Raw genomic sequence first — 17,337 nt, forward strand, 5'->3', positions numbered from 1 at the left:
TTAGTTCCTCTTCACTTTCTGCCATAAGGGTGGTGTCATCTGCATATCTGAGGTTATTGATATTTCTCCCGGCAATCTTGATTCCAGCTTGTGCTTCTTCCAGCCCAGCGTTTCTCATGATGTACTCTGCATATAAGTTCAATAAGCAGGATGACAATATACAGCCTTGACATACTCCTTTTCCTATTTGTAACCAGTCTGTTGTTCCATGTCCACTTCTAACTGTTGCTTCCTGACCTGCATACAGATTTCTCAAGAGGCAGGTCAGGTGCTCTGATATTCCCATCTCTTTCAGAATTTTCCACAGTTTATTGTGATCCACACAGTCAAAGGCTTTGGCATAGTCAATAAAGCAGAAATAGATGTTTTTCTGGAACTTTCTTCCTTTTTCCATGATCCAGCAGATGTTGGCAATTTGACCTCTGGTTGCTCAGCCTTTTCTAAAACCAGCTTAACATCTGGAAGTTCATGATTCACGTATTGCTGAAGCCTGGCTTGGAGAATTTTGAGTATTACTTTACTAGTGTGTGAGATGAGTTCAACTGTGCGGTAGTTTGAGCATTCTTTGGCATTGCCTTTCTTTGGGATTGGAATGAAAACTGACCTTTTCCAGTCAGCTATCTTTAAACCAAAAAACATTCCAAAGAAGCCTCTATCTTTTCTGACATTCTGTGAAAATTGATAGATTTCCTTATATTAGTTTTCTATGCTATGTAACAAATCATCACAGACTTGGTGACCTAAAACAATATGCATTTACTATCTCAAAAATTCTCTGGGTGAGGTACCTTGGCACACTTAGGTACACAGCTTAGCTGGGCCTTCTGAAAGGCTGCAATAAATATATCAGCCAGGACTGGAATACCATTGGGAGGATTGATGGGGATGAACTTTGGAAGATGAACTTCCAAGATTACTCATATTGCTAGTAGAATTCATTTCCCTGTGACCATACAACCCATATAAGCTTGATGATTCTTCAAAGTTGGTAAGGAAAGCAGTTGGGTAGCAAGATAAAAATCTTCTACACACACACACACACACACACATAGATAGATAGATACGGCATGACTTAATCAGGGCAGGGACATCACTTTTGTCATATTCTATTGATAGAAGCAAATCATAAGTTTTGTTCACAATCAAGGGGATGAAAAGACAAAGACTGGCTGAATGGATACAAAAACAAGACCCTATAAATGCTGTCTACAAGAGGTACACCTCAAAACAAGGGACACATACAGATTGAAAGTGACGGGCTGGAAAAAGATATTCCACGCAAATAGAGACCAAAAGAAAGCAGGAGTAGCAATATTCATATCAGATAAAATAGACTTTAAAACAAAGGCTGTGAAAAGAGACAAAGAAGGACACTACATCATGATCAAAGGATCAATCCAAGAAGAAGATATAACAATTATAAATATACATGCACCCAACATAGGAGCACTGCAATATGTAAGACAAATGCTAACAAGTATGAATGGAGAAATTAACAATAACACAATAATAGTGGGAGACTTTAATACCCCACTCACACCTATGGATAGGTCAACTAAACAGAAAATTAACAAGGAAACGCAAACTTTAAATGATACAATAGACCAGTTAAACCTAATTGATATCTATAGGACATTTCACCCCAAAACAATGAATTTCACCTTTTTCTCAAGCACACATGGAACCTTCTCCAGAACAGATCACATCCTGGGCCATAAATCTAGCCTTGGTAAATTCAAAAAAATTGAAATCATTCCAAGCATCTTTTCTGACCACAATGCAGTAAGATTAGATCTCAATTACAGGAGAAAAACTATTAAAAATTCCAACATATGGAGGCTGAACAACATGATGCTGAATAACCAATAAATCACAGAAGAAATAAAAAAAGAAATAAAAATATGCATAGAAAAAATGAAAGTGAAAACACAACAACCCAAAACCTGTAAGACACTGTAAAATCCGTGCTAAGGGGAAGTTTCATACCAATACAGGCATACCTCAAGAAACAAGAAAAAAGTCAAATAAATAACCTAACTCTACACCTAAAGCAACTAGAAAAGGAAGAAATGAAGAACCCCAGGGTTAGTAGAAGGAAAGAAACCTTAAAAATTAAGACAGAAATAAATGCAAAAGAAACAAAAGAGACCATAGCAAAAATCAACAAAGCCAAAAGCTGGTTCTTTGAGAGGATAAATAAAATTGACAAACCATTAGCCAGACTCATCAAGAAACAAAGGCAGAAAAATCAAATCAACAAAATTAGAAATGAAAATGGCGAGATCACAACAGACAACACAGAAATACAAAGGATCATAAGAGAATACTATCAACAATTATATGCCAATAAAATGGACAACTTGGAAGAAAGGGACAAATTCTTAGAAAAGAACAATTTTCCAAAACTGAACAAGAAGAAATAGATAATCTTAACAGACACATCACAAGCACAGAAATTGAAACTTTAATCAGAAATCTTCCAGCAAACAAAAGCCCAGGTCCAGACAGCTTCACAGATGAATTCTACCAAAAATTTAGAGAAAAGCTAACACCCATCCTACTCAAACTCTTCCAGAAAATTGCAGAGGAAGATAAACTTCCAAACTCATTCTATGAGGCCACCATCACCCTAATACCAAAACCTGACAAAGATCCCACAAAAAAAGAAAACTACAGGCCAATATCACTGATGAACATAGATGCAAAAATCCTTAACAAAATTCTAGCAATCAGAATCCAACAGCACATTAAAAAGATCATATATCATGACCAAGTGGGCTTTATACCAGGGATGCAAGGATTCTCCAATATCCGAAATTAATCAATGTAATACACCACATTAATAAATTGAAAAATAAAAGCCATATGATTATCTCAATAGATACAGAGAAAGCCTTTGACAAAATTCAACATCCATTTATGATTAAGAAAAAAAAACTCTCCAGAAAGCAGGAATAGAAGGAACATACCTCAACATAATAAAAGCTATATATGACAAACCCACAGCAAACATTACCCTCAATGGTGAAAAATTGAAAACATTTCCCCTAAAGTCAGGAACAAGACAAGGGTGCCCACTTTCACTCCTACTATTCAACATAGTTTTGGAAGTTTTGGCCATAGCAATCAAAGCAGAAAAAGAAATAAAAGGAATCCAAATTGGAAAAGAAGAAGTAAAACTCTCACTATTTGCAGATGACATGATCCTCTACATAGAAAACCCTAAAGACTCCACCAGAAAATTACTAGAGCTAATCAATGAATATAGTAAAGTTGCAGGATACAAAATCAACACACAGAAATCCCTTCCATTCCTATACACTAATAATGAGAAAAAATAAAGAGAAATAAAGGAAACAATTCCATTCACCATTGCAACGAAAAGAGTAAAATACTTAGGAATATATCTACCTAAAGAAACTAAAGACCTATATATAGAAAATTATAAAACACTGGTGAAAGAAATCAAAGAGGACACTAATAGATGGAGAAATATACCATGTTCATGGATCGGAAGAATAAATATAGTGAAAATGAGTATACTACCCAAAGCAATCTATAGATTCAGTGCAATCCCTAAGAAGCTACCAACAGTATTTTTCACAGAGCTAAAACAAATAATTTCACAATTTGTATGGAAATACAAAAAATCTCGAATAGCCAAAGCAATCTTGAGAAAGAAGAATGGAACTGGAGGAATCAACCTGCCTGACTTCAGGCTGTACTACAAAGCCACAGTCATCAAGACAGTATGGTACTGGCACAAAGACAGAAATATAGATCAATGGAACAAAATAGAAAGCCCAGAGATAAATCCAAGCACCTATGGACACCTTATCTTTGACAAAGGAGACAAGAATATACAATGAAGAAAAGACAATCTCTTTAACAAGTGGTGCTGGGAAAACTGGTCAACCACTTGTAAAAGAGTGAAACTAGAACACTTTCTAACACCATACACAAAAATAAACTCAAAATGGATTAAAGATCTAAACATAAGACCAGAAACTGTACAACTCCTAGAGGAGAACATAGGCAAAACACTCTCTGACATACATCATAGCAGGATCCTCTATGACCCACCTCCCAGAATATTGGAAATAAAAGTAAAAGTAAACAAATGGACCTAATTAAAATTAAAAGCTTCTGCACAACAAAGGAAACTATAAGCAAGGTGAAAAGACAGCCTTCAGTATGGGAGAAAATAGTAGCAAATGAAACAACTGACAAACAATTAATCTCAAAAATATACAAGCAACTCCTACAGCTCAACTCCAGAAAAATAAATGACCCAATCAAAAAATGGGCCAAAGAACTAAACAGACATTTCTCCAAAGAAGACATACAGATGGCTAACAAACACATGAAAAGATGCTCAACATCACTCATTATCAGAGAAATGCAAATCTAAACCACAATGAGGTACCATTTCACACCAGTCAGAATGGCTGTGATCCAAAAGTCTACAAGCAATAAATGCTGGAGAGGGTGTGGAGAAAAGGGAACCCTCTTACTCTGTTGGTGGGCATGCAAACTAGTACAGCCACTATGGAGAACAGTGTGGAGATTCCTTAAAAAACTGGAAATAGAACTGCGACATGGCCCAGCAATCCCACTGCTGGGCATACACACCAAGGAAACCAGAACTGAAAGAGAAACGTGTACCCCAGTGTTCATCGCAGCACTGTTTATAATAGCCAGGACATGGAAGCAACCTAGATGTCCATAAGAAGACAAATGGATAAGAAAGCTGTGGTACATATACACAATGGAGTATTACTCAGCCATTAAAAAGAATATATTTGAATTAGTTCTAATGAGGTGGATGAAACTGGAGCCTATTATACAGAGTGAAGTAAACCAGAACGAAAAACACCAATACAGTATACTAACGCATATATATTGGATTTAGAAAGATGGTAACGATAACCCTGTATGCAAGATAGCAAAAGAGACACAGATGTATAGAACAGACTTTTGAACTCTGCAGGAGAGGGCGAGGGTGGGTTGATTTGGGAGAATGGCATTGAAACATGCATAATATCGTATGTGAAATGAAGAAAAACAAATCAAGGGGATGGTAGTAGAGGAATAATACAAGGACAAGAACACAGCAGTTGCGGTGGTAAAGTCTGTTCATCACATTTCTCTCCCCATATTTTACTCTCATTTATATTATTAACATAGTGTAGGTATTCCTATAAATAACCCACCTTGGTTAAATTGAAATATGCCTACAACTGCCTCTTGCTGACCTTGGAGATTTAAGTGTGTCTATTTCCTTGTTTCTACTTCCAGTGTACAACATTTTAAAACTCTCATTCTGATGTTGGGCCTTTGAATAAACTTTAAACCTGCTGATTATTTTCTTTAGCAGTCTATATTAACACAGAACACTGTGTTAGAAAAATAAATAATATTAGAAAAATAATAATCTGTTGTCCTCCCTTTCAGTTTTCCATATCAAATGACAAATTTCAATCTCTAAATTAATTAATAATTTAGACTCAAATGTTCTTTTGGAAATAATTAGGGATTTAAAAAAAAATCTTTGTTTAAAATTTTGTTTTCTTATTATAATGTATTACCAGCAGTACTTCAATTCCTTGGAGCCAAATGTGTATTTTGTGTGTATGTGTACAAAAATATGTATTTATGACAACTTTTTGGTAAGCTCAGAATAGGTCTGCCTTTGTTTTCTCTGGTATTCTCAATAAGTTCTCTTGCCAAAGTTCAAGTCTTTATGTTTCTTCTCTCATACATATTTACTACACTTTCTACTTAACAGACATTTATGGACCGTTTAAAATGCAATGGTTAAGGTAACTATCAGTATATCTTTTTGTAGGTCTAACTCAAAAGATTAGTTCTGATATATTTGCTCTCAGAATATCTTTTATAAAGACATCCTATCTATTTCTAGCTAGACTGTCACCAGAAACAAATGCTTTTAAAACAACTTCAAACAAATTATATTAGGATTTTAAAAGAGACTGATGAAAGGAAACTTACTTTGTCATCCAAATAATTAATACTGAAGACCACACTTTCAGTAGAAGTGATCCCCTTGTGTGTTTCCTTGACTCAGAAATTAATCTGTTCTATTTTCATAGTAGAACCAGATGTGAAATTTGTCAATTACCGATTCTCTTCTATTTCTTAATTCCAAAGGATGTCTAATAAATTTTTCACATAGACCTTCAACATAATGTTTGCCTCAGGTTTATATGCAACTTTTTTTCTAAAAAGATGTAGCTAAAATGCTAATATTAGCTATTTTCTATTGAGTGACTACTAAAGATTGGTTATACTACATCACAGACACATGTTATTTCATTTTATTGGGGAAGAGGTGTGGATTTCATGAGCTGGATTTTTTTTTAATATAGTTAATAGCTAAGGAAGGGGATTTCTGAGATTTTAGGAAATCTATACAAGATCCGAAGAATGCAGTGGCACCCCACTCCAGTACTCTTGCCTGGAAAATCCCATGGACAGAAGATCCTGGTAGGCTGCAGTCCATGGGGTCGCACAGAGTCGGACACAACTGAAGCAACTTAGCAGCAGCAGCATACAAGATCATATGATTATTTGGATAGTGGTGCTGGGAGTTGAAGCTAAATCTATCTAACCCCATTCTCCAGTGAGATAGGTCCAGATATAGAGAGCAACAGATTGAGAAGGCAGGGCAGCAAAGCAGGTCCTGCATAGGATAGAGGATGAAAAAGTAGAATGAGTCAAGTTCCCTGAGTCCTTCCAACTGAAGAGATGTCACCTCAGGATTATCATTTCAGACAGACCACTAATCCTTTTATAGGCATCACTGCATGAGCTAAGCCTTATATCTACCCTCCTCATACCATCTCCAGCCTAATGTGGCAACTAGCTACCACAAAACACAAGGGGAGTGATCTGAAGATATAACCAGTAGATAAGATTTTGACAAGGTTTAGATCAGCTGACACCTCTTTGCTCAGCAACTTACATTCTCCTGGGCTTCCCTGGTGGCTCAGAGGTTAAATCGTCTGCCTGCAATGCGGGAGGCCTGGGTCCGATCCCTGGGTCTTAAGATCCCCTGGGTTGGGAAGATCCCCTGAAGAAGGAAATGGCAACCCACTCCAGTATTCTTGTCTGGAGAATCCCGTGGACGAAGGAGCCTGGTAGGCTACAGTCCAGGGGGTTGCAAAGAGTCAGATACGACTGAGCGACTTCAGTTTCACTTTTACATTCTCCTAAATCTAAAGGTAGACAAACCTAAAAGCCTGTTACACAGAGTGAAGTAAGGCAGAAAGAGAAAGCAAATATCATATATTAAATGCAGATACATGGAATCTAGAAAAAAATGGTTCTGATGAACCTATTTTCAGGGCAGGAATAGAGAAACAGACATGAAGAACAGACTTATGGACACAGCAGGAGATGGAGAAGGTGAGATGAACTGAGAGAGTAGCACTGAATTATACACATTATCATATGTAAAACAACAGCTAGTGGGAAGTTGCTGTGCTTCTTCCCAAAGAGCTCAGCCTGGTGCTCTGTGACTCCCTAGAGGGATGGGATGGTGAGGTGGGGGGAGGTTCAAGAGGGAGGGGATATATGTTTATGATTGATTCACACTGTTGTATGGCAGGAACCAACACAACATTGGAAAGCACTTATCCTCCAGTTAAAAATAAAAACTTTGCTCCCAATGGATGCAAACACACACACACAAAGTCTCTTTATTTTCATATAACTTACTGTTTTATTCAATTAATTTGATTTTCTAATATTTGATCTTCTAAGCCACCATGGTATAGAAGAGAAGTAGCCATAAAATAGAGCAACTAGTTCTGATATGACTGACCAGCACTGTGAAAAGGACAGGCTGAAAATTAAGAGTGAATGGAGTGAGTATTTTGTGTCCTAAGCCCACAGATTGATTTAAAAATTCCAACTTTGTATTTCATGTCAGATAAACAATTTCTTATGCACTGAGGAAAGAGTGTGTGTGGCTGTTCATAGAGGGGCAGGTGTGAAATTAAATTTCTGAGAGTTTACTGTTCGATAGAAACTTGACATATACTATAGCAATTAATTTCACACTAACTCTACAATACATTTAATATCAGCCCTGTGTAATAGAAAATGATACTGATATTCAGGGAAGTTAAATACATGTCAGGCCACAAAGGTGGTAAGTAGCACATATCATTCCAAATTCAGTACTCTTTTCCTTACAGATATTAACCAGTTGTGATGATAATATCTGCAATATTAAAATCTGATTTTAACACAATTTATTTCAAACATGCAGGGAGATAAATCTATTTAAAACATTATGTAAAATTAAATGTACATTTCCAAGGAGACGCTACTCAACTTAGATTTACCAATTGGTATGCAATCACAACTTAATTAAAATATGTTGTCATGGAAGTAGGATAACATTTTAAATCATTTATTAACAATTAGCATGTAAATATCTACTTTATCTCTTTGAGGATTTTGTTACTTACTGAGTAAATAAGTTTGAAGTGAATTGCCAGTCACTCAGTTGTGTCTGACACTTTGGAACCCCATGGACTATATAGCCTGCCAGGCTCCTCTGTCCATGGAATTCTCCAGGCAAGAATATTGGAGTGGGTAGCCATTCCCTTCTCCAGGGGATCTTCCTGACCCAGGGATTGAATCCAGGCCTCCTGCATTGTAGGCAGATTCTTTAGTGTCTGAGCCACCAGGGAAGCCCCTTTAGATGTTGTTGAGAAATAAAAAACTCGAACTACTTCAATACCCCTGAGCTCCTCTGACTGGGAGGGAGGAGGTCGTCAACCTATTTCAAGCAGACCACCAGTCATTTCATAGTCATCTGCATATAATCCAGCATCACATTCACCCTCCCCACAATCAGGAGATAAGAATGGGATGTCTGTATTGTGGCTACTACTTGAGCTTTTTTTTGGTCACAAATATTTATTCACTTCATTTCCCCATGTGGAAAAAAGAACTCAATTTCTCTACAAAATATCCCCATGGGCCCATTTTTTGCAAGGCATCAGGCTCAACCAGGTCCAGGAGCAACAGTGTCTGTAAAGCTAGATAGTCTGCACCCCTCCCAGCCCATGCACCCAACATATGACGGTGGAACAAGGGCAGGATAATCCCTAACTCAAAATGCAAAGAAGAAGAGGCAAACAGTTATGAGTCTACAACAATTCTGAGATCTTAATGAGCAAATATTGCCGGAATCTTGTACCTTGGGGATAGGAAATGTTCTCTGACTAAGCTTCAGTTCAGTCCAGTCAATTGCTTATAGCTCTTGACTCCACTCTCTGGGAATCTCTCCTTGGCATCACTCTCCTTGATGCCTTTGAAAAGGGCATTGAGCAGATTTCTTGGTCAGCTTCCTGGTGAATGTCTTTTAATATCTCAAAAATCTCATAGTGTAGGCAGGAGGCACTTTTGCCAGCACAACTTTCTTAAAACATTCTGAATTTCTATGTATTTGATTCTGGTCAACTCCATGTGCTGAATGTTACTTCTAAAATTATTTTATAAAATACTTCTCTCTCCTTAGTTACTAGTAGTTTGTTTATATCAGGATTCTATGTGCTTATGACCCTAAGTTTTCTAGGAGCCTTATTTGGCTTCAGAGAAGGTAATAGCACCCAACTGCCTACTCTTGCCTGGAGAGTCCCATGGGTGGAGGAGCCTGGTGGGCTGCAGTCCATGGGGTCGCTGAGGGTCGGACACGACTGAGCGACTTCACTTTCACTTTCATGCATTGGAGAAGGAAATGGCAACCCACTCCAGTGTTCTTGCCTGGAGAATCCTAGGGACAGGGGAGCCTGGTGGGCTGCCGTCTATGGGGTTGCACAGAGTCGGACACGACTGAAGTGACTTAGCAGCAGCAGCAGCAAAGAATGTCACAGCCACAGGCTTGATTTGGTCTTTGCTCTGAGGTCATGTCTTACTGTAACACTTAGAGTAATTGTCCTTTATCTGAGCCTATTGTTCAATGGACTGTCAAAGAAAAATTACACTGGACAAAGTTAGACAAAAAAGGCTTAGTTAAGATTATTGCAACAGAGGAAAGAGATTGAACTCAAGGTGAATGTGTTTTTAAGTGCTGAGGTGAGTGATCTAGTGGAAAAGTACTGAAGGACATTAGGGAAGGAGATTAGTCAGTAGGATCTGTCATCACATTGAGCTGTTTCTGACTTTGCAAATGTTTTTCTCTATGATTAGGCCATCTGTGTTTGCTTACTGATGCTCATTGAAGAATCTAGGCTCCTACCTTTCCACAGAAACTGGAGAGGTAGGAACACTATCTTCCTCGATGACTATATTTCAAAGGGATGGCTACAAGTCTTAAAAACATTCCTTTTTAAATTTTTATTGGACTATGGTTGATTTACAATGTAGTGTTAGTTTCAGGCATACAGAAAACTGAATCAGTTACACATATACATATATCTACTCTTTTTTAGATTCATTTCCCATATAGGTCATTACAGAGTATTGACTAGAATTCCCTGTGTGATACAGTAGGTCCTTATTATAGTTATCTATTTTATTTATAGTAGTGTGTATATGTCAATCCCAATCTCCAAATTTCTCCCTTCCTACTCTTTCCCCTGGTAACCGTAAGCTTGTTTTCTACATCTGTGACTCTGTTTCTTTTGTAAATAAGTTCGTTTGTACCTTTTTTTTTTTTAAGATTCCATAAGAAAAATCTTTCTGGACTGTAAAACTGGCAAGAAACTGGGAGAATATTTACATTTCAAAAGGGCAGAGAAAGAATTTACAGTAGAAAGTTTTCTAAAGTAAAAGCCCTAAGGAAATGGAGGCAAGAGGCCTAACATCAGGAAGACACCTCTATAAAGTTTAGTCAAGCTGAAGATGAAGGCCATCTTTGTTAGGGTACACCATTGATCTGAAGACAGACAGTTCCTTTTCCAGCCATGCAATCTCTGAGCTCTCTAAGTTTTGCTAGCTAACTGGCCAGTTTTTAATTTTGTTTTTTTTCCCTCAATGAGCTCATCACTTTCTTGTAGTAGTTTAAGTAGTTGACTCACGCATTCAGCATTTCACCTCAAAATTGTTTTCTCTCTTTTACGTAACTCTTGAATGTCTTACCACTACCCCATGGATCATTCTTCCAGCTTTCGGTAGAGTCTCTTGGTGGCTATCCATGCAATTCTACCTAAAATTGCACATATTTTACTTTAGTTTTTCCCATTTGTGTCTTTTGTTCTGTCTTATAGCTTCATCCCATAACCAATTTTTCATAGTCATATTTTCCTACATAAAAGTCTTACATAAAATCTCAGTGGCACACAACATTAAGCACCTTTCTTGCCCATGGTCTATGGGACAGCCTGGGTCAGCTAGGGTCAGCTCATGGGCTCAGCTGAAGGGTATAAAGATGCCAGGGAAAACTTCTCATGAGAAGGGAATGAGCACAAAAGAGAAAGCCAAAACTGAAGCATATTTTAAGTCTCCTGTGTCATCAGTTCACTAATGCGGTATTCCGTTTGCCAAAGCAAGTTTCATGGACAAACCTAAAGTCAAGGGAAAAGGATGAACACTATCCAGTATCTAAGTGCCATACACTCAGTCATACCCGACTCTTTGCGACCCCTTGGACTGTAGCCCATGGATAAAGGGGAAAGGAAATGAATAATGATCATGAGCAAGGACTTAATCTACAACAGCTATGTTTGTTTGATCTTTCTTTTTTTTTTTAGATCAATTTTTAAATGAGAGAAAAATGTATGTCTCACTGGGCTGCTGTAGGAATTATACAAAATAGCATATGTGAAACATCTAATAAAGACACTGGGAAATGTAGAAAGTTCTTAAATTTTAGCCTTTTTATACCAAGTTAAATGTCATTTATCACAGAAAAAAATGGAGACTTTACATCTTAGATTTATACATGTGGCATTATTTTTTTCTTTGTGTCTCCCTTTTCCCTTTCAAAATAAAATTCACTTGAGTAAAGTTTTCACAAACTGTTTTAGTCTCAAATAATGTATAGTTTTATAGGTTAAAATTTTATTAAAATCTCGTCAAGTATTCTAATTCTATTGAGTCATTTACAACCCAAGATCCAGATGGAGAATTTTTTCCCCCAGGAACATATTTAAAAGAATGGCTGGGGAAGAGCCTTCTGTAGGTCCAAATGTCAGGACAGCTTTTTTTTCTTTTTTTAATTGATTTGTTTAGTTTTGGTTGTGCTGGGTCTTTGTTGCTGTGGTGGGCGTTCTCTAGTTGAAGCGAGTGGGGGCTACTCTTGTTGTGGTGCACAGGTTTCTCACTGCAGTGGCTTCTGTTGTTTCGGAGCACAGGCTCTGGGGTGTGTGGGCTCAGCAGCTGTGATGCATGGGCTTAGTTCTGTGACAAGCGGGATCTTCTTGGACCATGTCCCCTGCACTGGTGGCGGATTCTTTACCACTGAGCCACCAGGGAAGTCCTCAGGACAGTCTGGACAAATATTCCCACCAGTAATTAATTCCTGATTCACAGAATTAGGAGGGTTATGAATCCCCACTGGGTACAATATAATCGTTCAAACGGAATCTGCAAATTGAACGGGACAAAAACTGGAGTAATTTCAGATTGGTAAGCAGATGGCCAGTTTTCCTCTGCTTTCTACTCCCTCAGTTCCCTTCCTCCTTCAGTTTGCATCCCCTAACTCACCGGTGTTTTCATGAGTATTCACTGGAGGTTTATAAAATGAAGGATATTCCGTGTGCCTACTCACTCCACTTAGATAGAAAATATTCCAGGAGACAAAGATTAAAAAAATATATTGGCCCTCTATGAAACTGCCTTTTGTCTGCATTAGCAGGCTCTGTCTAGCAATATTAGATGTGTTACTTATTACAGTTCTGAAGAAAGATTTTCTTGAAACAGTAAAAGATGTATTTAAATTGAAATTAAAACAAATGTGTTAAAAAAGTACTTTAGCCTTTGATGTGTTAGTCAGTGTTTAAGTGTGTATAAATTTTTATTTGTATAAATATGTAACTAAATGTAAACATTGGGTTGGCCAAAAAGTTTGTTCAGATTTTTCTGCACTCATATATGTAAAAGCTTGAACAAACTTTTTGGCCAACCCAGTATTAACAGTAAATGAGAGTATGATATTTTGGAGTTAGGCTAAATGGGGCTTGAGTTCTAGCTGTGTGACTCTGGAAATCAGGTAGTCTATGTAAACTTCAATATATGCATTTGTTAAATAGGTTTAATTCTAGCACATCCTTGCATGACTATTTTAAGAGTTAAGTGAAATAACTCAAATATTGCATATATTGCATGGGAGAATAAATGAGATACGCATGTGACATGCACAGTATATGACAATAGTAAGGGGTAATATATATACACATATATAAATACACACATATATATATATATATATATTTACACACGTTTATACTGTATGCCATGCATATTTTATATGTATAATATTTTATTAGACATTTTACTAAAACTTAACTAACATGATATAAGAAAGAAAAGTGAGGTCACTCAGTCATGTCCAACTCTTTGTGACCCTAGGTCTCCCACACTGCAGACAGACTCTTTACCCTCTGAGCCACCAGGGAAGGCCTCAGGATAGAAAAATAAATGCATTAACATTTTTATTAAATATTTTACCATAATTTTACATGGTAACATGATAGAAACATATACATTAATATTCAAACAGGTAATGAATTAAAAACGGAACAGATGAATTTGTTCTGTGAAGACCCAGTCAGTATATATGTCCTGCTTTGTGGGCTATAAGGTCTCTATTACAGCATCTCAATTCTGCTGTGGTAGCAGCCTAGAAACCATGGACCATACATAAATGAATGAGCTCTGCTGTGTTCCAATTCAGGTTTATGAACACTGAAATTTAAGTTTTATCTATTTTTCACATCATGAAGTTTTTTTTTTTAATATTTTTCCAACCATTTAAAAATGTAAAAACCAAAATAATTAAAAAAAAAAAAAGTAAAAACCATTTCTGGCTCCATGTTGTTGTCGTTCAGTCGCTGAGGTATGTCCGACTCTTTGTGACGCCATGGGCTGTAGCACTCCAGACTCTTCCTCTATCATCTACTATCTCCCAGAGTTTGCTCAAATTAATATCCATTGAGTTGGTGATGTTATCTAACCATCTCATCCTCTGCTGCCCACATCTCCTTTGGCGCTCAATCCTTCCCAGTATCAGGGCTTTTCCAACGAAGCACCGTCTCTACAAAAATAGGTGGTTGGTCAGATTTGGCCATTGTGCTATAGTTTACCTGGATTAAGACATTGTGCCAGTGTTAACATCCCTCCTCTCTTTCTTACAGTTTTTTTTTTTTTTTCATTTAAGTTTGTATTTAAATTTCAGTTTAGTTTGGTTATAAATCACAGAACTAAGGAATTTCTCACAGGAAGACCATTCTGATTCTGTGTACTAAATGGATTTTGCTTATATGTGCTCTTTTCCCTCAAATTATTTTTTAATATTAGTTTGACATGGAAGTCAGTCAGTCAGTTCAGTCTCTCAGTCATGTCCGATTCTTTGGGACCTGATGTACTGCAGCATGACAGGCTTCCCTGTCCATCACCCAGAGCCTACTCAAACTCATGTCTATTGAATCAGTGATGCCATCCAACCAGCTCATCCTTTCTTGTCCCCTTCTTCTCCTGCCTTCAATCTTTCCCAGCATCAGGGTCTTTTCCAAGGAGTCAGTTCTTCACATCAGGTGGCCAAAGTATTGGAATTTCAGCCTCAGCATCAGTCCTTCCAATGAATAATCAGGACTAATTTCCTTTAGGATTGACTGGTGAGATCTCCTTGCAGTCCAAGGGACTCCCAAGAGTCTTCTCCAACACCAGTTCAAAAGCATCAATTCTTTGGTGCTCAGCTTTCTTTATAATCCAACTCTCACATCCATGCATAACTACTGGAAAAACCATAGCTTTGACTAGATGGACCTTGGATGACATGGAAATGAAGTCACTCAGTCATGTTTGACTCTTTGCAACCCCATGGACTGTAGCCCCCCAGGCTCCTCTATACATGGGATTTTCCAGGCAAGAATACTGGAGTGGGATGCCATTTCCTTCTCCAGGGGATCTTCCCAACCCAGGGATCAAACTTGGGTCTCCTGCATTGCAGGCAGACCCTTTACCATCTGAGCCACCAGGGAATCCCAGTTGACATGGAGAGCAATTATTAATTGGACAAAAATAGATCTTTAACAATTACATATGTGCTTATGCTTATACTTGATAAATCTTCCTGTTATTCCTAATATAGTTTCTGGTTTTCAGTGTTTCTACTACCTTGCTTTTTTTAAACTAAATAAGAATAACTATATTATCACTGAAGGGAGAGATTTAAATAAGTAGAGCACAAAACCAAAAGGCCTAAGAAATAAAATAAATCACTATGAAATTACTCTAAAATGTTTACTATCATCATTTATCATGTAATGGCATAACCATTGTTTGAGAGGTTTACTTGGGTCTGCAAAACTCAAGTGATATTTTATTTTAGTTGAATAAAGTTAATAATCTCACAGGCCACTTACACTTGACCTAAAATAGCACAACTCCCCAAGTTTTATCATGGATCACAGAAAAGTCAAAGCATCATTTAACCATCTTCAATTTACATGTGCCATTCCTGTGGTGGTTAATGTTATGTCAGCTTGACTGGGCTAAGGGATGCCCAGATGATACTTTATTTCTTAGTATGTCTGTGAGGATATTTCCAGAAGAGAGTGGCATTTGGTTCAATAGGGTGAATAAAGTAGATCTGCTCTCACCATTGTGGGTGGCAGCATCAGTCTGTTGAGGGCCTGAATAGAAAAAATTAAGGAAGGAGTGGCAAATGCTCTCGCTTTTCCCTTGTTCTGCCCCTGAAGGTCTTCTCCTGCTTCTCACGTCTTCAGACTTAGACTCAGTTATTCCACCAACTGTTCTGGTTCTCTGGCTTGTAAACAGCGGATCCTGGTACGTCTCCGTCTCTGTAGCCCTGTGAGTCAATAGCTATGCTAAATCTACATGCCTCCCCACCCTATCCACCCCTCCTATCAGTTTTTTTTTTTTCCTCTGGAGAACCCTGACTAATACTCTTGCTGATGCTTCAGAGGGGTTTCTTCTTTTTATCCAAAAACCTTCTTCCTGGAGACAACAGTTTTCAACTGTGTGGGTAAATATTCTGATCATTAAATATGACTCTTCTATGGCAGAAATACTGTTGTTTGCATTACAGCAAAAAACTATAATGATTGACCCTTCTAACATTAAGTATTGTGCTAAGATTTATGAACTTCAATGTTCAGAAGGATCATTTGACAGGGTTGTTAAAATATAGATACCTTGGTCCTAGTACCAGATAATCTGATTTTATTAAGCCTATAAAGAGGTCAAAGGATATTAATTTTAAGCAGGAACACTCAGTGTTTGTGATGCAGATATTCATGGGAACACACTGAGAGACTTTTTAGGTATCGTTAGGTCATTTTACTGGAGAAGGCAATGGCACCCCACTCCAGTACTCTTGCCTGGAAAATCCTATACGGATGGAGGAGCCTGGTAGGCTGCAGTCCATGGGGTCGCTAGGAGTCGGACACGACTGAGCGACTTCACTTTGACTTTTCACTTTCATGCACTGGAGGAGGAAATGGCAACCCACTCCAGTGTTCTTACCTGGAGAATCCCAGGGACGGGGGAGCCTGGTGGGCTGCCGTCTATGGAGTCGCACAGAGTCGGACACGACTGAAGCGACTTAGCAGCAGCAGCAGCAGCAGGTCATTTTACATACCCTGGCTTAGCTGTCAATTCTCTGAGATATTTTTTACATTTTAATGTAGGATCCTTTGCTGTTTGTGAAACCTGGGCTTTATTAGTTAATTTGTGATTTTACAAATTTTTTTTTATTCATTTGTTTGATATTTGCTGGATTAGATTGTAATTTTTGCAGAAGTAGGGAACCAGCCTGTTGCTTTTTTTTTTTTTTTTACCAATTTGCATCCAATATCCAGAATCATATCTACTACAAAATAGTATCTCAATGATATTTGTTCAGTGCCTATAAAACAAGGTTTCCAGGAATATCCAGTTCCTGCTCTTTCCAAGGACTCTTCCTTCTTCCCATGTGTTTCCCCAAGAAAATTTTTACCTAAAACAGTGTCAGGCACTGTGTACAAGTGTTAATCCTCTTTGCAACTACATAGACTGTAGCCGGCTAGGACCTCTGTCCATGGAATTCTCCAAGCAAGAATACTGGAGTGGGTTGCCATTCTCTTCAGGGGACCTTCCCAACCCAGGGACCGAACCCAGGTCTCCTGCATTGCAGGC

General features: G+C 37.8%; 1 protein-coding gene across 6 annotated transcripts in view; it reads left to right on the forward strand.

Moving 5' to 3' along the window:
• LOC147366710 (uncharacterized) overlaps nucleotides 1-17,337 on the forward strand; it is a 1,020,409-nt gene that overhangs the window by 980,917 nt on the left and 22,155 nt on the right. The gene's annotated exons all lie outside the window — the stretch shown is intronic.

The sequence above is a fragment of the Bos grunniens genome, chromosome 8 (genome assembly GCF_055505025.1).
Source record: "Bos grunniens cultivar Pamir isolate PY7600 chromosome 8, Bosgru_T2T1.0, whole genome shotgun sequence".
In the NCBI taxonomy this organism is placed as follows: Eukaryota; Metazoa; Chordata; class Mammalia; order Artiodactyla; family Bovidae; genus Bos; species Bos grunniens.